Source organism: Rhinoderma darwinii, chromosome 7 (genome assembly GCF_050947455.1).
Source record: "Rhinoderma darwinii isolate aRhiDar2 chromosome 7, aRhiDar2.hap1, whole genome shotgun sequence".
Taxonomy (NCBI): Eukaryota; Metazoa; Chordata; class Amphibia; order Anura; family Rhinodermatidae; genus Rhinoderma; species Rhinoderma darwinii.
Window position 1 is genome coordinate 20,651,883 of NC_134693.1, and position 23,460 is coordinate 20,675,342.

The following is a 23,460-nucleotide window of genomic DNA, read 5'->3' on the forward strand; positions in this document are numbered from 1 at the left end:
TACACTTAGGGGCCGCTCACATATGTCCGTTGTCCCTGTCAGTTTCATTCCGGTGTGTTGCAAAAAAGCTGGAGGGAAACTGATGCTAGAACGGATCCCATAGCTTTCTATAGGACATGGGACAAAAGATGTGCTGCCGTACGGTGCCGGACCTGTGCAGGAGCCGGATCCAAATACGTTATCTGCAGGGTTTTTGTGTCCAGCTCCCTGGGAGGTCCGGCGCTGTATGTTATTTAATGTATTGTTCCCAAGTTCAACGCTGGGTGCTGCCGCATCCAGCGGTGGGTGGCACTATCTACAGGGGGGCATGAGTGGCACTATCTAAAGGGGCATGGGTGGAGTGGCACTATCTACAGGAGGCATGGGTGGCACTATCTACAGGGGGCATGGGTGTCACTATCTATAGAGGGGGCATAGGTGGCACTATCTACAGGGGGCGTGGGTGGTGCTATCTACAGGGGGCTGTGTGGTGCTATCTTCAGGGGGCGTGGGTGGCTCTATCTAAAGGGGCATGGGTGGCGCTATCTAAATGGGGAGAGGGTGGCGCTATCTACAGGGGGCATGGGTGGCGTTATCTACAGGGGGCTGTGTGGTGCTATCTACAAGGGGGGGTGTGGCACTATCTACAGGAGGCTGTGTGGTGCTATCTACAGGGGGCTGTGTGGCGCTATCTATAGAGTGCACTGTGGCGCTATCTACAAGGGGTACTGTGGAATTATCTACAGAGGGCACTGTGGCATTATCTACATTGGGCAATGTGGCATTATCTACATTGAGCACTGTGGTATTATCTATAGAGGGCACTGTGGCACTGTAACGTCCGCGGTCGCAGACCGCAGACTCCTATCGTCCTGCAGACGTCTTCCTCCCCAGAGATGCCAGCACATGTGGCCGTCCTGTCCCGCAGTGACCACTAGGGTGCGCGCTTGCGCTCATTCCCGGCCTTAATGAGCCAGAGCACACACATGTTTTAGATTCACTGATTGCTCCCATAATCACCCTGGACTATAAGAAGGGCCCTGCCCCTTCCTTCATTGCCTGAGCTTTGTTTGTGTTACCCATGTTGTCTTTGCAAATGGTCCCTTAGTGTTTTCCAGTTCCCAGTGTTCCCATACCTGCTACCTGTATCCTGTATCCCATGCTACCTTGTTCCTGTGCCTTAAAGAGTTGGAGTCGTGTTGCACCACCGATCTGTCTGCTGTGTTACACCACACCTGTTGTCTGCTGCCAAGATGCTGTCTGAGGCTAGTAATCGCTACTGTCTGAACCATCACAGGTACCCTTACTTGAACTATAGACTTTACTTGGTACTCTGTATTGGCCAGCTGCTATACTGCCACGGCGGTACGGCCCAGTGGGTCCACATACCCACATATCGTGACAGGCATTATCTACAGAAGGTACTGTGGCATTATCTACAGGTGGTGTGTGGCACTTTATACAGAGAGCAGTGTGGGACTATATACAGAGGGCACTGTGGCATTATTTACAGAGGGCACTGTGGCATTAGCTACACATGAAAGTCATCCGTTTTTAAAACGGACAGTGAAAAACGGATGCAAAACGGGTCACAATCGGCCGTCAAAAAAGGAAACACAAACACGGAACATATGCAAAACAGACCGAGACGGCTGTTTTTACTGGCCAACACCCGGACCCTGTCATGTGAATAGAAACAACAGCAATCCCAGTGTGATGTGGGGTGGGTAGGACTGCTCTGAGTGGATAGCAGCTGCCTTCTGGCCTTTCCCTCTCTGCGCCGGCCCCAGCGCTGCACTGAATAAGAGACACTCGTGACATTACAATGTGTGTGTCAGACTTCAGTGTATCGCAAACTATACACCACTCTGACAAAATTGGCACATTTTCAGACCCTTTTTGGTGAACTATTGTGGTAAAAATAGATGTTAAATACGGATGGTAAAAACATAACAACTAACAACAACTGATCACAACTGATGGTTTTGTAGCAAAAAGTGTGAAAAAGCCTGATGGCAACTGATACATTTTAGCATCAGTTTTTGCATCAGTTGTAATCACTTGAGAGACAAAGAAACTGATGCTGATGCAACTGATATATGTGAACGCACCCTTAGAAGATAAAATGACAGAAAATCACTTTTTTTATCCATTGAATACAGAAAGGCAGATGTCTAGAAAAACATATATCGCTCTTCCCTGTCTAGGTACCACTTGTCAGCCCCGAGACAGACTTTGATGAAGGACTGCGGGCATCACATATATAACGGAAACGGCAGGACACAAGCTTAGCAGCGACTATTGCAGGAAATAAAACAAGATGCACATAAAAGATTCACTCTCTTCTTTGCTCTTTGCTTCACCTCCTCGACAATCAAAATACTTATGTGTTACATATAATCTTGATCCGGGATCATTTATTTGGCCGAAAGTCATGAATGGTCTACAGTTTATTCCAAAATCATAAACATGGAATTTACATCATGAGTTCCAATAGAAACATATGTCTTTTATGCTTTGTTTCATGTGTTGTAGATAGTTCCAAGTAACGTAGCTGGTTAACAGGCCAGCAGAGATCAATGAAAACTGTCCAAGATGGAGCCAAGTTCTACGTGTGGGTGGCCATAGCAAACCCGAACCAATATACAACACTTCTGGGCAATACTTTATGAGCTTCAATATGTAAGTACAAGGCTCAGAGATCCCAAAATTTCAACGCAAACATTGTTCTTATTAATATAGACAGATGACAATGTGGGTAGTAACCAAAAACTGACTTTGTGAACAGTTGGGTCAAGTAATCATAATAAATATGTGACAATAAAGACAAACTCTAGCAGACACATGAAATCATTCCCAGCACTAATCTGACCCACATTCTAACAGCCCTCTTCTATTTTCCTTCTTGCCACTTCTTACTTGTTTTTAAGAAGAGCATAATCCAGCTCCTGTCTTCCATCATGATTGTAGAAATCACTGTCTGCAGGTCTTACATGGGGAGGTCTGGCCAGAACACATTTAGCAGCAGATATAGTTATATAGTGTAGATCATTTCAAAATCTGAGTAGGATACTGAAGAGTCAGAGATTCAGGCACAGGAGAGGCTTCAGACTGTGCCATGTGCAGCAGCATGCATGTCACAGGCTGTGTGCAAACACCAGACCACTGCGAGGAGGAACAGAGATGATTAGTTGGCAATAGTCTTACATAATTTACAGGAAACAGGACGCAGTCTGGAGGAGATTCAGTCACAACAGCAGAATCCTCAGGGCTGTGAAGATTTGTGGTTGTCACCCAGGGCATTCTTGGATTGTTGCTATGCAATGGCCTAGACACATTCTACCTGATATCAGACATCATGACTACAGGTGAAAATTCATATGGATGACTATGGATTTCACCCTTTAAGGACAGTGATGTAAAAGCTACAAAAAAGGAAATTTACTGTCCCTCAAAATTGAAGGTTTACCTTTAAACATCTTCTTACATGTGATTGAGACATGTCAGTAGATGTCATCAGTTAGGGTTCATGGCCCAAGACCCTCACTGATGGCTAGAATATCGATTTCTATTTCTCTGACGGTCTCTCATAAAAATCAATGAGACTGTATTGTGCTTCATTTTAACAACAAGTGAGGGGTCACGGCTCAAGGATCACCATGGATGACATCTTCTGACATTTCTCAGTGACACATTGTTCATGGGTATTGTTCACTTAGCTAAGCTGCAAAACCATATACAACTCATGTTGTGGCGCTGTTTCTGTTTTTTTTCCAATCCCCGACAACCCATTTAACCTTGTAGAGTCACTATTTATACACTAAGATAGCTCTTCACTATGAAGAACTTGACAAACACCATCATAGATCTCAGCTTCATGAACTCCTATATGACTTGGTAGTTAACAGGCGATAGCGTTACCTGTACTGAAACTCGACTTTTCAGGTTTCGAGTGCAGTTAGTTTTTACGTTTCTGAATGTTTGTTGAATCGATTTTCTTATAATACAATGTAAAAGTGACACTGGAAGATGAAAACAAGGAGAGCGGGTGGTCCAGTTGCCATGAAATTATATGACACTTGAAGCCTCTCCGTCACCGTCACTCACAGCTTGAGCTCCACTATAACATTTTGTAAACATTTTAATTTTGAACTCAATGATCCTGTTTATTCCTGGTTTGTACCTTTAAATATACAGTGACTTGGACGTCTGTGTCTTCCACTACAATAAGTGTCCCTTTTCTTTTGTTGTATGTCTTTAAGAAGTTTAGATACGCCTCTTGATGCATCCATGAATCAATTGGACCCTTTGTTACCCACCATAACTGTAACCTACTGTATATTTCCATTTTCCTTAAAAAGACATCACCCAATGGTGCCGCTCATGGAAATAGTAGATAAGACCATTACTTTGAAGACAAGTTAATGGATGTCTCTTACATTGACAGGTGAGACGTCAAATATTTACTCTATAGCCTGCTGTGCGAATACACCTTCCCTCAGACAACCTCAATAAATTTAGGGTCTAATGATTTTATCCACGTAAAATACCAATTCATGATGATATGAGAAGGAACTTTTCAATAACCGTCCTGCTCGTCTTCCCACTGAGCTTCATTGCTGTCCATTGAATGTTGTCAATCATTGCAGTTATCTGAGGCTGACAGCCCTTCATGGATCTTATGTGTCTGGTTGAATTAACCGCAGGAAAGAAGTACGTTCGAAGAATGAGTTATTCTCTCCGAGAAAATTGTAATCAACCAAAAAGTGTTAGCAAGATTGTTTCACTCGATTGATAGACAAAAACATTTTAAATTACTGGATGTATTTTCTTTAAAACTTAGTCTTGAAGACTTTTATTATTCCCAAATAAAGATCTGGGAAGATGGAAAATACAAATATAAAGGTTTCTCAAAACCCACAGGTAAATTGACTGATTTTTATTCCGTTTTCTTCTCATACACTTTTATATACAACTTTAAATCCAACGTAATCTATTATGCATAGGAAAAATTGCATTTTGGTTCCAATATTATGTTTATATAACATGTCCCCTACTGCACATTGCATATGGAATGATCTACCACCTTCTGTGCATTATCCGGATATTTTGTCAACCCTGCAGTATAAACACATGCTTGCAAGATGAGTTTTTATCTACGGGGATCGAAAATGCTAAAGATTCTGAAAAATGCTTCACATATATAAAAAAAAAAATTTAATTAAACAAACTTGAAAATCTATTTTCAAGATGGCAAAGACGAGTATAATCTGGTACCAACACTCCATTAAAGGGGACTTGTTACCAGGAAAGGATCCCATTACGATAGGGTTTGTAAGTTTTTCTATCAGAGCTGAACTACTGGGCATAATCGCACCTTCTAAAATATCTCCCTGGCTCCTTGAGGTGTCATTAAGAAGGCCAAAAGAAACAAGCTCTATCCCATCCTGCCCGATCTGCTCTTCCAGGCAGGGTTGCCAACCGTCCGTAAATTTACGGACAGTCCGCAAAAATAGGTGGTTTTTTTCTGCTGTCTGTAGCGTCCGGCAGAAAAAAGCACCGTCCAGGATTTTTCCTTATTTTCCCGGAACTTTGCACTGCGCATGTGCCAAAATGTGCATGCACAGTGCAAAGGAAGAGTGTCCGTGGCCGGGAATATTTTCAGATTCTACTTGACTTCTGCAGAATCTGAAATTATGCAGGCCGGCCGCAGGCAGTGAGGTAGGTGCCGGGAGTGGACCACTTTAGTCATCTGACCTGTCACCTGACCTCAGGTCAGCGACATGAGGTCAGGTGACTCAGGTCAGGTGACTGGAATGGTCCACTCCTGGGCCGTCACCGACCCCAGTCAGAAGTGGAACGCCGCTGCTGCATGACCTGACCTCCTCGGCTCCTCCTAATGGTAAATCATGTCAGGCAGAGCGGAGAGCGGTAGGCTTCCCTTTACGCTCTCCGCTCTGTTTGCAGTGTGGTGCTATTTTCAAGGCCGGGGGGCTGTGTGGTGCTATTTTCAAGGGGGGGCTGTGTTGCTATTTTCAAGAGGGGCAGTGTGGCACTATTTTCAAGGGGGGCTGTGTGTGGTCTTCTTTACAAGGGGGGCTGTATGGCGCTCTTTACAAGGGGGGCTGTGTGGCGCTCTTTACAAGGGGGGCTGTGTGGTGCTATTTACAAGGGGAGCTGTGTGGCACTATTTACAAGGGGGCAGTGTGGTGCTATTTACAAGGGGGCAGTGGGGGGCTATTTACAAGGGGGGCAGTGTGGTGCTATTTACAAGGCAGACTGTGTGTGGTGCTATCTGCAGGGGGCATGGATATTCAGGGGGCACTTTTATTTTGTCGAGCACTGAGGGATCATTATTACTTTCTGGGGCACTCTGGGTTATGGGTTTGTTTAGACTGGGATGGGGTATAGTTGGGGAGGGTGCTGAAAAAGTGAGAATCCAAAATGTCTGTGTGTCAAATTCTGCAAATACAAGTCGTGGCTGGAATAAATCGTCACAGTGGTCTGGGCCGGATGGAGAAAAAAAGGGAAAGTGAACGTCTCTAATCAGAGAAAACATCACCTGAGTTAGCGGGGGAAAGCTACAAGTGGAGCTGTGATTGGTGAGTCACTCCTAACATGCTGCACAGGAAATGATTTTGTAATTTGTCCGTAAAAATTTTGGTCTGTCCGTGATTGTTAGTTCAGTTGTCCAGAAATTTCTGAAGTGGAGGTGGGGCAACCCTGCTTACAGGTCCTTTGGATGCAATTCCAGTCATAAAATGAAAAGTGAGCTTTTGTTTTGGCCAGACTTTTGGAGCTCTACTTACTCCCAAAATTGAATTTACCTGAACAGGACCATTCTAGAGACCCCTACTGTCCTCTAATAGGCCACGGCTGAAGCATGAACTGGCCGTGACATACAGTAAGCCACTTAGGAATCAGCATAGGAAATACTACAGGCGCACGCCTCTAAATAAATGTGAGTGTTCTATTCAATAATTTTACTGCAAAAATGTTGCATGTCATCACTTGCGATAACACATTTCAGAAGCCCAGTTTCCACAAAAACCTGGCATACACTGCTTAATAAATGTTTCCATTATTTTTAAAATGTCTGTGTAATGAACAGTGTGGTCACCAGTACGAAAAGTTATTTACAGGTGGATCTAAAAGTCAACCTGAGCTGAGACCTCGATCCCATATAAATGTCATGGGTTCAATTCATGGTACATACATACATGCTTTTGGCCATTCAGATTAAAGGGGTTGTCCAAGTTGGGGGCTACTTTTTATACTGATGACCTATCCACAGGATAGGTCATCAGTATATGATCCGTGGAGGTTAGACACCCAGACCCCGTACCGATCAGCTGTATCGGCTGCCTCCGGGCGCTGGAAGCTCGGCAGCGGTCAGTGCTGGAAGCAGATGGCCCCGACCACTGTTTATCGGCCATGCTGGCTTACTGCAGTTCTGCTCCTATTCAAGTAAATAGGAACCAAACTGCAGTACTGCAGCACAGCCGCTAAACAGTGTTCGGAGCCATCTGCTTCCGGCACCGACCCTTGATAACTTCCGGGGCCTGGAGGCAGCCAGAACAACTGATCGGTGTTGGGTCCAGGTGTCAGATCCCCATGGATCATATCCTGATGACTTATCCTGTGGATAGGTCATAGTATAAAAAATTGCTTCCTGCCTGGACAACCCCTTTAATTTAGCTTTATACTTAAACCAGTGTTGCACTAGGGTTCCTTGGACCCACCAGAGGAAATGGTTTTGAGGTCCACCCTACATCTATACAGAATATGTACACATCCACTTTTTATCGTATCAGAATCTTTATTTATCATCACAGGATATATCATCAATAAGGTTTGATAGATATTTGTGAATCGTCCCATAAGAAATAGACCCTAGTGACAGTGATTGGCTCCAAAGTCACCTCCAAATGGGGTTGTCGTCTGCTGTAGCTTTGGAGTTCAAAATTGTCAGAGCCTAGGCCCACCAGAAGATCCTCTGGTACTCAGGTGGGCCAGTCCTACCTTGATTCGAACCATCAGAATTTAGTTTAAATTTTATTTTTTTACTGGTCTCCATCATGGAGGTAACCTTCTATAGTGGCCACTAGACTGGGCTTAGCTTCCATACTAACAATTAGACTGGGTTCTTAATATTCACATCAGGAATCTTGTTTTATGGTAACCACTAGAATGAGATCTTTCTAGGTCATCACATGTGTTGTGATCTACAGCTGTATTATTAGATAACCCTATTTCTTTGGCAATGAGGCCAAGAATAAAACAAATTGTATTCAGTAGGCCGTATGCGCCACTTTTCTGTAAAAATCAGACAGGCTGTTGATCTATTGATTGTTCTCATGAATTTTTCATATGGAAACAAAGTTCCGTTCATAGTTGAAGAATTTGAGGACATAGACGCTGATTTTCTGCTCGGATGAAATTAAGAGGATTGAAGAAGAATTAAACTGTTAATAAATCCGGAATCTGTGAAGTGGATATAGTATGTGAGGCTGATTAATGTTCAGAAAAGCACAGTTTATTATCGATTGTCATGAAGGAACATTTACAATGTTGACACTGGATGTTGACTTCTGCATCTGTCTCGTGTTTACAGATTTCAGATCCTAAAGCTACAAAAGAAGTGATTTTAAATTAGATTTTACAGGTTCGGTTGCAGAAAAGGTTGGTTTATACAAGTCACATCTAGTCTAAATATCACGAGTGCCCATCCTCCAGCTATTCTGAACAAGAACCTGTCCGGTTTTACTGCATGGTATATTCTCCTATTATTGCTCGCTCAGGTCGCAAGGTATAGGTTGTTTGTGAAATAACCCCTCAAGAAAGTGGCAAACCCCAGCCACAAGTAATCTCCACATAGGCCCCATGCACATGACCATGCATTTGCGTCCGCATACCATCCGCAATTGCGGATAGTATAGGGCACATTGTATCCTATGGGCTAATGCACATGGCCATGGTTTCCACGGTCCGTGCATTGCACGGAGCCCGGACTGCAAAAAAAAAAATAGGACATGTAATTTTACTGGCTGCATTTGCAGTCTGGGCTCATTAAACTCAATGTACTCTTGTGTGTGCACAGTCCGTAATTGCAGATGACACTCCTCGGGCCGTCCATGCCGTAATCACGGACTGTGCACACAGTTACGGTCGTGTGCATGAGGCCTAACAGTTTCAGATGGAGATAACTGCTTCTAGACCTCATAGGACGCTCTTGTGGTTGGGTCCTATTATCATGGCAGAAGGATCCTCTGGCGGGTCACTTCAACCCTGCCAACATCTACTCATGTTATAACTTTTGTTCAAAGGGTAATCAAAATAAAATGGATGTTCAGTCCATGTGTTGTTTTTGAGTTTTCTACTATGTTTATTGGCAGAATACAATGAAAAACATAAGTATTGCAATGTATTATATGAGTGATCAACTGATCGCATAGTCTAGTCCTTAGGGAAACAGAAAACAAATGTAAAAAATGTTCAATAAAATGTTTACAAATGTACAAAAGAAAAAAATAAACACTGAAAGCACTTTTTTTCCCCTAAATTAAAATGCTTTATTATGTTAAAAAGTACAAAATAAAAAAAAAATGCCAGATTTGGAGTTTCTGTTCATCCCGCCTCCCAAAAAATGAAATAAAAGACGATCAAAAGGTCGTATGTACCACAAAATAGTACCAATGAAAACATCAACACATCATGCAATGAAAAAGCAGTTCCGTCGAAAGAAAAAAAAGTTGTGGAGACACGAATACATAATTAGTTTTTTTAAAGTGCTTTTTTTTTTTTTCTGAAAAGTGAAACATTAAAAAAAAAACTGTATTCATCGTAATCGTACTGACCCACCGAATAAACATGTTATTTACACCACACGGAAACTGCTGTAAAAACAAAACCCAAAAAACAACAGCAGAATTTCGGTTTTTACCACCTCCTTCAAAACATTTTATATAAAACTTATAAATGACATAAAATGTACCTAAAAATGGTGCCATTAAAAATACAACTCATCCCGCAAAGAATAAGCCCTCATACGGCTATGTAGACAGAAAAATTTAAAAGTTCTGACCCTCGGAAAATACAGTGATGAAAAATGAAAACAATTGCTATGTTCTCAAGGTCCAAAATAGCTGCGGCACCAAGGGGTTCAATAAAGACTCTAATGAAGGGGTTGGCCCATTATTAATGTTATTTCAAGAAGTTTGTGAAAGGTCGGTAAAGTAAAAGTTGACTGATTAGATGACATAGTTTATGCCAATGAACAGATGGGATATGAGGTCATTGTCTTTGGTGAGAATAGTAGAGTAGCCACCAATCAGAACTACCCGAGATGGCACACATGGGTGGGAATTTAGTAAGGCTGGTGTTTCAGGCTGGTGTTTCATGCACCAGTCTTAAACGTATACGTCGGAGTGAAATGCGCAAAATTTATTAATACATTTGGCACATCTGGAGCAGTCCTAACGACAGAAAATGAAATCTATATCTGCTATGATCAGGCGTAAATTTGTGCTAGAATTTGCACAAAGATTGGCAAAAATTTTAATCCACAAAACTCGCGCAATTCAGTTGATAAATTGCACCCATAGCTTTTATGGCACATACTCTTCTCGTGAGGTCAGCAGCACATAAAGGTGTGATCTAAGAACATGCAAATGTCTCGCTGATCTCAAGGGTCTCAGTAGAAATTGGCTTTATACCCAAGACAGGTCTATAGATCACATTTTTTATGATCTTGGTTTCGTTAGGATCATGAACAACAAGAACCATCATCCAAGACAACATAACTCAGCCTGTCTCTTCAGATTACCTTCTTTTTCTTTTCTTTTTTTTTCTTTTACGGTTAAACTCACTTTTTTTCCAAACTGTCTCTTTTCCTTTCCTTTAATTCCCCAGGAACAAGATTTATTTTTGTTAAGAGAAAAGGAACTGACTATGTTACTGCTCTTGTTCTCTTTTCAATATGAAATGTCAAAACTTTAATAAAACATATTGTAGCAGAAAAAAACTGTATAATGCGCTGTAAATTATAGGGGAAAAATAAAGAAGAATATAATCCCAACCTGTAAACTAAATACGACCCAATAGCATCATTTCATGATCAATATTATGGAGTTGTACAAAGATCTTATTGTGTGTGCAAGAAAGTTACATGGTAAATTAGTAGTTTTTACTACTTCATTCCAGTATCGGATTTACTTCTAATTTACATCAGATTTATATGGAGCCTTAGACTCCGCCCATCAAGTAGGCCACGCCCTAAGTAATGTATGCCTTTAAAATGTTTGTCTTCTCTTACAAAATATAGTAGAACATTGCGGCGTGCCTCTCACAACATCTAGCGCCCTCTGCAGGCCTCCCGTTGTCCCTCCCTGGGTGTCTTCCTCTCACTCCCACAACACTATAATTGCATGATTAACATGTAAACACCCAGAATTTAGACATGAATACACAATATTTAGTTTTTTTTTTAAAGGTGGTTTCCATTGTACCAGTGCCCACGACCAAGACGGCAAGATTCCCCTCTACAACCGACTATATTCACTTTGCCAACTACCTCACACACAGGGTTATTCCTGTAATTTCCCTGGAGGTCTAGATTAGTTTAGCAGGTAAGATCTAGTATGTTATGGTCTAGGGTGATAAAGGGATTCATATTGTGTGGTTAGTGTTTAACTGGTTCCCGGTCGAGGTCCTTAAAACCCGCCAGAGGCGTAGCTAGGTTCTCCAGCACCCGGGGCAAAGATTCAGTTTGACGCCCCCCCCCCCCCCCCTCAACCTGTTTCCCGACATCTCCTTCCCCCTCGCCGTGTTTGTTTACCAATCGACGTGTCATTTCTTTTCCACATTTCTTTTTATGTAACGCGAGCATAAAAACATTTGTACATTTTACAAGCAATATAGTTCTATACACAACACCAGAATAGTGCTCAGTACATAAATACAGCCCCAGAACCAAGCTCATTACATATATACAGCACCAGCACAAATACAGCTCAATTTAGTGCAACCCCTGTTGTATAGGTATGTACGGCATAAAACTACAGCTCCCAGCATGGCCCAAACAATGGTAAGGATATGTGGGAGTTGCTGTTTCACAAAAAATAAATCCTATCATAATATAGCCCACCCCTGTAGATATAGCCCACCCCTGTATATAGTGCTCCACAGGTAGCCCACCCCTGTATATAGCCCCCCTGTAGATATAGCCCACCCCTGTATATAGTGCTCCACATATAGTCCACCCCTGTATATAGTGTTTCACAGATAGCCCACCCCTGTATATAGCCCCCCTGTACATATAGTCCACCCCTGTATATAGTGCTCCACAGATAGCCCACCCCTGTATATACTATATATAGGGGTGGGCTATCTGTGGAGCACTATATACTGGGGTGGACTATATGTACAGGGGGGCTATATACAGGGGTGGGCTTTCTGTGGAGCACTATAGGGGGAGCTATGTGTGGGATACTATATACAGGGGTGGGCTGTATCTATAGGGGAGCTATATACTATATAGCCCCCCTGTAGATATAGCCCACCCCTGTATACAGGGCCGCCATCAGGAATTTCAGGGCCCTATACAGCTACATTTTCTGGGCCCCCCTACCGTGGCACCGCCTGTTAACGGTACTCCGTCCAGCACTATATCATGCTACCCAGGGCCGCCATCAGGGGGTATTAGGGGTACTGATGTGAGGGGCCCGGCAACTGCCGCGACTTGCCTTTGGTAGAAAAAAAACAGGCCCCTGCAATGGGGCACGTTTTTTTCACCAAAGGAATGTCGTGAGCTGCGGGGCCCCCCCTCTCGTCATGGGGGCCGTCAAACACCGCCCGCGTGACCGATCGCGCGCATCCGCAAACTCCCGCGCGTCCGCAAGCGCGCACCCGCGACCGCCCGCTCATGCGTCCACCAGCGCGCACCAGCGACCGCACGTACCCGTGACCGCCCACCCGCGCACCCGCGACCGTCTGTAACCGCGCACCGAATTTTGAGGCAGATTTTGACCTGCCCACACTATTTTTGCCCGCGGCGATTGAGGACAGCAGACAAAAAAATGCAGCGAAAAATGCATTTTCTGCCTCCCATTGATTTTGATGGGAGGTCAGAGGCAGAACCGCGGCAAGAAAGGACGTGCTGCTTTTTCTTTTTTCCGCGATTTCAGATTAAATCAATGGGAGGCGGTTTTGGAAGTTGTTTGGTTCTGATTCTGACGCAGTGTCTGAGTCAATATCAAGGCCCAAAAACTCTGTGAACTGGGCCTTATTGTTAGGGCTTATTCAGACGAACGTGTAATACGTCCGTGCAACGCGCGTAATTTTCACACGACTCGCACGGACCTATGTTACTCTATGGGGCCGTGCGGACTGTCAGTGATTTTCATGCAGCGTGTGTCCGTGTGTCCGCTGCGTAAAACTCACGACATGTCCGATATTTGTGCGTGGTTGGCGCATCACGCACCCATTGAAGTCAATGGGTGGGTGAAAATCATGCACTTCCGCAGCAGTATAAACTATGAATGAAAACAGAAAAGCACCACGTGCTACAAACATACAAACAGAGTGTCATAATGATGGCGGCTTCGCGAAACTCACGCAGCCGCGCATCATACGCTCCTGACACACGGAGCTGTTATGGACCTTTTGCATGCGCAAAATGCCACTTTTTTTGCGCGCGCAAAAAGCACACGCTCGTGTAAATCCGGCCTTAGGGTAGGAACACACTAGGCATGAACACTGCGGATTTTATGCAACACATTTTATTGTGGAAAATCCGCAGCGTATCACAGTCGCAGCCGAGTGGATGAGATTTAAAGAAATCTCATCCACACGCTGCAAAAAAAATTTGACCTGCAGTGTGGCTTTTGGCTTTTTAAGCCGCAGCATGTCAATGTATTCTGTGGAATCGCCGCTCCTCTGTTGCGGAAATGCTGCGGTTCTGCCGCAAAAATCATAAATGAGAAAAAAAAAAAGGTACTTTTTTAAATTTATAAAAAAGTTTATACTTACCCCGGCCGTAGTCCTGGTGACGCGATCCTCTATTCTTAGCGCAGCTCGGCCTCCTGTCATGACGTTTCATCCCATGTGACTGCTGCAGCGGTCACATGGTCTACAGCGTCATCCCAGGAGGCGGGGCTACGTTCAGAAGAGAAAGATGCATCACCTAAACTACGGCCGGGGTAAGTCTAAACTTTTTTCCCTGCAGGATTCCCGCAGCGGACACGCCTCACGAAGCCTGCGCCACTATTTGGTGCGGTTTTGCTGGCGGAATTCCCTGCGGCTCCCGGGATAAGCTGTGTAGTTTTACTCAGCATATCCGCCTAGTGTGTCCCTTATGATGTCGCTCCTGGAGCTGCTGCCGGTCTCTAAATAGGCAGTTGGTCCAGTAGAATTTGGAATTATTTTTTTGTGAACCAGCTTAAAAAAATACAAAACTTTTGTGTTAGGGCCTGTTCACATCACCGTTCGCTTCCGTTTGGGGTTCCGTCTGAGGTTTCCGTCGGGTGAACCCCGCAACGGAAAGTGAAAGTGACAGCACAGCTTCCGTTTCAGTCACCATTGATCTCAATGGTGACGGAAACATCGCTAATGGTTTCCATTCGTCACCATTCCGGCTGGTTTTCGGACGGAATCAATAGCGTAGTCGACTGCGCTAATGGTGACGGAAACGGAAGCTGTGCTGTCACCTTCACTTTCCGTTGCGGGGTTCACCCGACGGAAACGTAAGACGGAACCCCGGAATGGAAGCGAACGGTGATGTGAACAGGCCCTAACACAAAAGTTTTGTATTTTTTTTAAGCTGGTTCACAAAAAAAAAATAATTCCAAGTTATACTGGACCAATTGCCAATTGCCAGCAGCTCCAGGAGCGACATCATAAGGGACACACTAGGCGGATATGCAGAGTAAAACTCCACAGCTTATCCGCCCCGGTAGCCGCAGGGAATTCTGCCCGCAAAACCGCACCTAATAGTGGCGCAGGTGTCGTGAGGCGTGTCCGCTGCGGGAATCCTGCAGGGAAAAAAAGTTTAGACTTGCCCCGGCCGTAGTCCTGGTGACGCATCTCTCTCTTCTGAACGTAGCCCCGCCTCCTGGTATGACGCTGTAGACCATGTGACCGCTGCAGCAGTCACATGGGATGAAACGTCATGACAGGAGGCCGGGCTGCGCTAAGAATAGAGGATCGCGTCACCAGGACTACGGCCGGGGCAAGTCTAAACGTATTTATAAATTTTAAAAAGTACCTTTTTTTTTTTTTCTCATTTTGTGATTTTTGCGGCAGAACCGCAGCATTTCCGTAACAGAGGAGCGGCGATTCCACAGAATACATTGACATGCTGCGGCTTAAAAAGCCACACTGCAGGTCCATTTTTTTTTGCAGCGTGTGGATGAGATTTGTTCACATCTCATCCACTCGGCTGCGACTGTAATACGCTGCGGATTTTCCACAATAAAATGTGTTGCATAAAATCCGCAGTGTTCATGCCTAGTGTGTTCCTACCCTAAGGCCGGATTCACACAAGCGTGTGCTTTTTGCACGCGCAAAAAACGTGGCATTTTGCGCATGCAAAAGGTCCATAACAGCTCCGTGTGTCAGCAGCGTATGATGCGCGGCTGCGTGATTTTTCGCGCAGCCGCCATCATTATGACACTCTGTTTGTAGCACGTGGTGCTTTTCTGTTTTCATTCATAGTTTATACTGCTGCGGAAGTGCTGCACGTGATTTTCACGCACCCATTGACTTCAATGGGTGCGTGATGCGCCAACCACGCACAAATATCGAACATGTCGTGAGTTTTACGCAGCGGACACACGGACTCACGCTGCATGAAAATCACTGACAGTCTGCACGGCCCCATAGACTAACACAGGTCCGTGCGAGGCGCGTAAAAATCACGCGCGTTGCACGGACGTATTACACGTTCGTCTGAATAAGCCCTAACAATAAGGCCCAGTTCACAGAGTTTTTGGGCCTTGATATTGACTCGGACACGGCGTCAGAATCAGCACCAAAAAACTTCCAAAACCGCCTCCCATTGATTTAATCTGAAATGAATGGGAGCCTGTGGCGGAAAAAAGAAAAAGCAGCACGTCCTTTCTTGCCGCGGTTCCGCCTCTGACCTGCCATCGAAATCAATGGGAGGCAGAAAATGCATTTTTCGCTGCGTTTTTTGTCTGCTGTCCTCAATCGCCGCGGGCAAAAAACGCGGCAAAAAAACGCGGCAAGATAGTATGGGCAGGTCAAAATCTGCCACTATATACAGGGGTGGACTATATGTACAGGGGGGCTATATACAGGGGTGGGCTTTCTGTGGAGCACTATAGGGGGAGCTATTTGTGGGATACTATATACAGGGGTGGGCTATATCTACAGGGGGACTATATAAAGGGGTGGGCTATATCTACAGGGGGCTATATACAGGGGTGGGCGATCTATGGAGCACTATATACAAGGGTGGGCTATATCTACAGGGGGGCTATATACTATATCGCCCCCTGTAGATATAGCCCACCCCTGTATATAGTGCTCCATAGATCGCCCACCCCTGTATATAGCCCTCCAGTAGCTATACCCCACCCCAGTATATAGCCCCCCCTGTAGATAGACACCCCCGTAGATAAAGCCCCCCGCGTGTAGATAATGCTCCCCCCGTAGATAAAGTCCCCCCATAGATAAAGTCCCCTTGTAGATAAAGTCCCCCGTGTAGACAAAGTCCCCCCTCCGTAGGTAAAGTCCCCCCGTAGATAAAGTCCCCCTTGTAGATAAAGCCCCCCCTGTAGATACAGCCACACACTTTTTTATTACAATTAAAAAAAAACTATTCAAACTCACCTTAATCACGTTCCGACGCTGGCCGGCAGCAATGGAGACCTGCTCTCTTCTGCGCAGGTCTCCTGGGGGTTGAACGAAGCGTCTATGAAAGGCGCTGATTGGCTGGGCAGGATGACTTTCCCTGTCAATCAGAGCCTTTCATCGACGGAAGCTTCACTGGTACAAAAGGTACCAGTAGCTTCACTGGTGCAAAATAGCCGGTCATTTATTGCTTCTAATTGTACCTGTGTCCTATAGACACAGGTACAATTATAGTGCAAGAGGAGGTGGCGCTGGCGCCCCCCTCTAAGTTGTGCCCCGCCTGCCCCCCCCCCCCTAGCTACCATGCTTCCAGAAGCCCCTCCCACAAGTTGAATTGGCTTGATGGGCACTTCTTGCGTACCATATGGTCAAGCTGCTCCCACAACAGCTCTATGGGGTTGAGATCTGGTGACTGCGCTGGCCACTCCATTACAGATAGAATACCAGCTGCCTGCTTCTTCCCTAAATAGTTCTTGCATAATTTGGAGGTGTGCTTTGGGTCATTGTCCTGTTGTAGGATGAAATTGGCTCCAATCAAGCGCTGTCCACAGGGTATGGCATGGCGTTGCAAAATGGAGTGATAGCCTTCCTTATTCAAAATCCCTTTTACCTTGTACAAATCTCCCACTTTACCAGCACCAAAGCAACCCCAGACCATCACATTACCTCCACCATGCTTGACAGATGGCGTCAGGCACTCTTCCAGCATCTTTTCAGTTGTTCTGCGTCTCACAAATGTTCTTCTGTGTGATCCAAACACCTCAAACTTCGATTCGTCTGTCCATAACACTTTTTTCCAATCTTCCTCTGTCCAATGTCTGTGTGCTTTTGCCCATATTAATCGTTTCCTTTTATTAGCCAGTCTCAGATATGGCTTTTTCTTTGCCACTCTGCCCTGAAGGCCAGCATCCCGGAGTCGCCTCTTCACTGTAGACGTTGACACTGGCGTTTTGCGGGTACTATTTAATGAAGCTGCCAGTTGAGGACATGTGAGGCGTCTATTTCTCAAACTAGAGACTCTAATGTACTTGTCTTGTTGCTCAGTTGTGCAGCGGGGCCTCCCACTTCTCTTTCTACTCTGGTTAGAGCCTGTGTGTGCTGTCCTCTGAAGGGAGTAGTACACACCGTTGTAGGAAATCTTCAGTTTCTTGGCAATTTCTCACATGGAATAGCCTTCATTTCTAAGAACAAGAATAGACTGTCGAGTTTCACATGAAAGCTTTCTTTTTCTAGCCATTTGGAGAGTTTAATCGAACCCACAAATGTAATGCTCCAGATTCTCAACTAGCTCAAAGGAAGGTCAGTTTTATAGCTCCTCTAAACAGCAAAACTGTTTACAGCGGTGTTAACATAATTGCACAAGGGTTTTCAAGTGTTTTCTAATCATCCATTAGCCTTCTAACACAGTTAGCAAACACAATGTACCATTAGAACACTGGAGTGATGGTTGCTGGAAATGGGCCTCTATACACCTATGTAGATATTGCATTGAAAACCAGACGTTTGCAGCTAGAATAGTCATTTAGCACATTAAAAATGTATAGAGTGTATTTCTGATTAATTTAATGTTATCTTCAGTGAAAAAAACTGCTTTTCTTTCAAATATAAGGAAATTTCTAAGTGACCCTAAACTTTTGAACGGTAGTGTATATATATATAGTATATGTATGCTTCTCTTCATACAACGATCCAGTTAAATAATAAAATGATATGCTGATTTCACTTCTTATGTTGGATTCTGTACTTTTTCTGTACTTTGTTATTTGTACCCCATATGTTGTAAAATGGACCTTCTCGGGTCATCAAAATAAAGAATTAAAAAAATAAAAATAATAATGAAATGATGTAGTGCTGCATCTGTCACTAGGGGGAGCTGACTGCATAGGGATTTATACAGCTCCCATTAAACTCAATACCAGTATGCAGTGAGCTCCCCCTAGTGGCGACAGAAATAAATTTATTTAAGTCAATAGGGGAAATTACTAAATGATTTACACCAATGGCGTAGGATAGCCGCATAATTATAGTGCACGCCATATTTGCGATGAAATTTGCAACCTTTTACCTCTCTCACCACCTTAAAAAGTGGTGAGTAAAGAAGGGGTGGTGGTCTGGCCACTGTCGGTCAGACACATTTATTATAATTTTTGTTAGGAGATCTGCCAAACTTATTAAGATGTGTGCGCCTCTTAATAACCGAAGCCCATTTCACATAGGTGTACTTTAGTTTAAGACTGGCGTATTAATAACCAGTTTTAATTATTTCTCCTGGATACTAGGACTCCCCCTCTACCCGGCCTGCTCATGTACCTGAAGACGACACTGTGTCTATGGAAGATAGACAGAGCCATTATAGACTGGATAGATTATAGATCTAGGAGCATGTAAATGAACACCTCTTACCTTCAACTGGGACATACTAGAACCTATGACCGTCCAACCATAGAATCCAGTTAAGTCCATAATATGTTGTATATTAAAAACTTTACCCTGCCCCAAGAGCTCGCAATCTAACTTAAGGCAGACTGCTTTCGAAACGCCAAAAATTGGATCCATTGCGTCAAGGTTGAACCTTTTAGGTGAATCCCACTTCTTCCCAGTTCTGTTTTCCGCTACAATTTGTTCTTATTTCCAGTCCGTCTAAGCTTATAATAAGATATATGACTTTTTTAATACTCCTGCCATGTTCTCAATGCCGAACTTCTCTTCCATTTCTCACAGGCTGGGAATGATATTGGCATTTTAGTGTCTACAGGATTCTCAGTCTAAGATATCATCTTCTTTTTCCTAATATTAGTAACTCCTCATGCTTTAAAAAAGAATTGCAGCCTAATGTGCAGAGCCCGGACTTGATGTGAGATGTGTGATAGATGTGTCTCGGCAGCTTTCTTCACAGGCTATCAGCTCAACACTGGCTATATTAAAGCCATTCACACCTCTTTCTGAGGCAGCCTCTCACAATGGCTTAGCATCCCGGGGCTCCTCAAGCTTTACAAAGCACTTGAAAAACATGACATCATGGAGTGACAGTTTAGATTCCTATATGTAGAAAGACACTGGAGGCTTCAAGTAAAGATGGACTGTCTTTTGGGGACAAGTTATGAAATGCAGCTCTGAATAGACGTCTTCAAGATTGAAAGATCTATTATTTCTCATTCAGATAAAATACATTCATTTCTATACCATAAGGGATTCAATGCTCCCTGGATAAAGCTTGAAAAAAAACAAAAAAACAATAAGAATAATTCGCTCTGATGATATTTTCCATACATTCCGGTATAGGTGACTTATTTTATTAACGTATCATAAATATTATTTGCAAAAAATATATTTTTTCTAAATATTTTTATAAAAGGGAATGTATCATGAATTTAATTTGACTTTTATGAATTAGATTTAAAGGGTTTATCCAGGCACGGACAACTGATGACCTATCTACAGGATAGGTCATCAGTATATGATCAGTGCGGGTATGATACCCGGACCCCGCACCGATCAGCTGCTCCGGCTGCCTCCAGGCACCGGATGTCCATGCCAGAAGCAGATGGCTCCGGTCACGGAATAGCGGCCGAGCTTCAGTACTGTTCAATGAATAGGAGCAGAGTTGCTGTTCTGCAGCATGGCCGCTATGCAGTGTATGGAGCCATCTGCTACCGGCACCAAATACTTCATACCCTGCATAACATCTGGCGCCCATAGGCAGAAGAAACAGCTGATCGGTGCGGGCCTGGGTGTTGGACCCCCACAGCTTAAATACTGATGATCTATCCACAGGATAGGTCGTCAATTGTCCGTGCCTGGACAACCGCTTTTAGCATATAGAAGTGTGAAAAGTGGTGGCCATATTGGAGGCACACACATCCTTCCTGTATTGACTGTACAGTGCTTTACAATAGCTGCAATGAATAGGAGTTAATGGTACAAAAAGTATCCATAGACTAATTTTGTCTCCAGAAAGGGATGACGTACAGCTTCCTCCCCCAAAGCTGAGACAGTGACAGAGGAAGTTCATGTTGCAGAGCCCTATCTGTTTGTATAGTGTTGCTATCCTGCATCATCTAGGACTCCAACAGTACAATAGAGCTGTCATCTGTCATTAAATCCCCCATCTTCTGATAACGAAATGGCTCTGCAGACCCTATCCTAGTCTACACAGTAAAGCTGACAAGTGAGCTGCAGTAAACAGAAAATGTCAGTCTATTGCGTGTGCTCTAGTGGCCAGTGCGAAAACTTGATTAAACCAAGATTTGTTTCTTTATAAGAAGAGTTACATAAAAAATAAAAACACCACAAAAATTACAAAAATAAGATTATAATAAAAATGTTATTTAAATAATGCATAATTTTCTTATAATAAATTCTCTTTAAAGAGAACCTTTCATCTGCTCATACATGTGCAGCTAAGTACAGCATGTAATTGACATGGCTGTACAAACCCAGTCTCACTATAAAATAAATCCTATATTTCACCGTTATTTAGATATTGGTGCCATTATATTTGGCACCGATATTGAAATAACCCCCTGAACTGTCAATGGGGCGTGTAATTGGCAAGGGGGCATGTAACATTGCTGTGACACTGTCCAATCAACTACGGACTGTGTCACAGCTCTGCCGCCACCACGGAACAGAAGAGAAGAAGAATGTGAATTCTTCTTCCGTTCCATGGCGGTGGGAGTATCTTCGGCAGCGGCATCGGAGCTGTGCGCGCATGTGTGCATGCTGGCGTGCGCACGCTCTCACTCACTCTTCAGCTCTCGGCAGACAAGGACAAGACTGCGTGATCTCTCACGAGATCTTGTTCAGCTTGTTTGACGAGAGCTAAAGAGTGAGAGCCTGCGCGTGCATGCTCGCACACGCTCTCCTCTCTCCAGCCCTTCCTGTGACACTGTCCGTAGCTGATTCAACAGCGCCATAGCGATGTTACACGCCCCCTTGCCAATTACACACCCCATTGACAGTTCAGGGGGTTATTTAAATATCGGGCACCAAATATAACAGCAATGATATCTAAATAACCTTGGAAGATAGGGAAAAAGTGTAAAATGACCCAGGGTTTGTATAACCCTGCCCATTACATGCTGCACTCAGCTGCCCATGTATAGGCAGGTGAAAGGTTCTCTTTAAACAGAGGTGTAACTTGAAGCTCCTGGGCCCCAACGCAAAATCTGTAACAGGGCCCCACCTACTAAGGCTGGATTCACAGGAGCGTGGCGCAAAAGCCACTTGACAGCTCCGTGTGGCAGCAGCATATGATGCATGGCTGCGTGCTTTTCGCGCAGCCGCCATCATTATGACTCTCCATTTGGATGTTTGTAAACAGAAAAGCACGTGGTGCTTTTCTGTTTACATTCATCCTTTTGACAGCTGATGCGCGAATCACGCAGTTCGCACGGAAGTGCTTCCGTGCGGCATGTGTGGTTTTCACGCACTCATTGACTTCAATGGGTGCGTGATTCGCGCAAAACGCCGAAAGAACGGACATGTCGTGACTTTTTTCCAGCGGACTCACGCTGAGTAAAAATCACACACATGTCCGCACGGCCCCATAGACTAATATAGGTCCGTGCGACGCACGTGAAAATCACGCGCGTTGCACGGCCGTAATTCCCGTTCGTCTGAATAAAGCTTAATACTGATGTCTTCTTATGTGGCAAAGGGACCTTTGCTACATCTGCACTCCCTAGAGCGACGGCCCTGCCTTTAAAATGTAATCTTTACAGGTTCACTTTAAAGTGACACATACAGAATGTGGGTAAAAGTTGAGCCGGTGGATATCCTTCTGTTGGAAGTCATATAGTCATATGTTTGGAGCAAAGGAACAACTAATTTTACCTGCAGAGTCTGTAAAACAAATAAAGAATAATAAGGCCTACAATGTAGACTCCAGCTGTTTCAGATATAATTCCCAGTATCAGCTCATGGAGGGGTCCCCACTTTTAAAAGGACTTTAAAGGGCAATTCCAGTAATAAAAAAATAAAAGAACATTTTCCATGATATTTTTTGCTTGAAACCATGATGTCTGAAGCCAGTGTGGTTTCTTCTTGCATTCTGTGTAGTAAGATATCTAAAGGAAATATTTTTGGGGCTGTTGCCTGGCAACAGTCCATACATGCCTTGGGTGACAACAGCAGATCCCCATCATCCTGTGTGACCTGAAGTTGTCACTGAGAAATCCTCTAGGCCCCTTCCTGTTCTTTTTCCCTCTCCACAGAGAAGTTCTCCCCCTATAGAAGTGAGAAAAATTATCAGGTAATGATTTGTTTTAGAAGGATCAAGAACAGCAAAATTATTTTGGAGGCCAAGTAAGGATAAGGTGAAAACTTCATTGCAGTGCCAGAGTCATAGGATAAAACAATTTGTTCATGCAGGAGGCCTCTTTTTATACCACCAAGAGACAATACAGATTTCGTTTACTGCATGTGACTGTTCTAGAATTAGGAAATACTAAATGTGAATCCCTCACGAAAGGCTCACAAGAAAGTTTCACATCTGTTTTTAATAACAGAACTTCGGTGTTAGATTGAATTATTCGGCTTTAGATATGCCATTACTTTCCCTTTCAGAAAATTAGCTGCCAATAATATAAATGCGTAGGCTACAACTAC

General features: G+C 44.0%; 1 protein-coding gene across 1 annotated transcript in view; it reads left to right on the forward strand.

Annotated features, from left to right (window-relative positions):
- The window catches only part of DCST2 (DC-STAMP domain containing 2), a 787,084-nt gene that overhangs the window by 585,801 nt on the left and 177,823 nt on the right, over nt 1-23,460 (forward strand). The window lies entirely within an intron of this gene.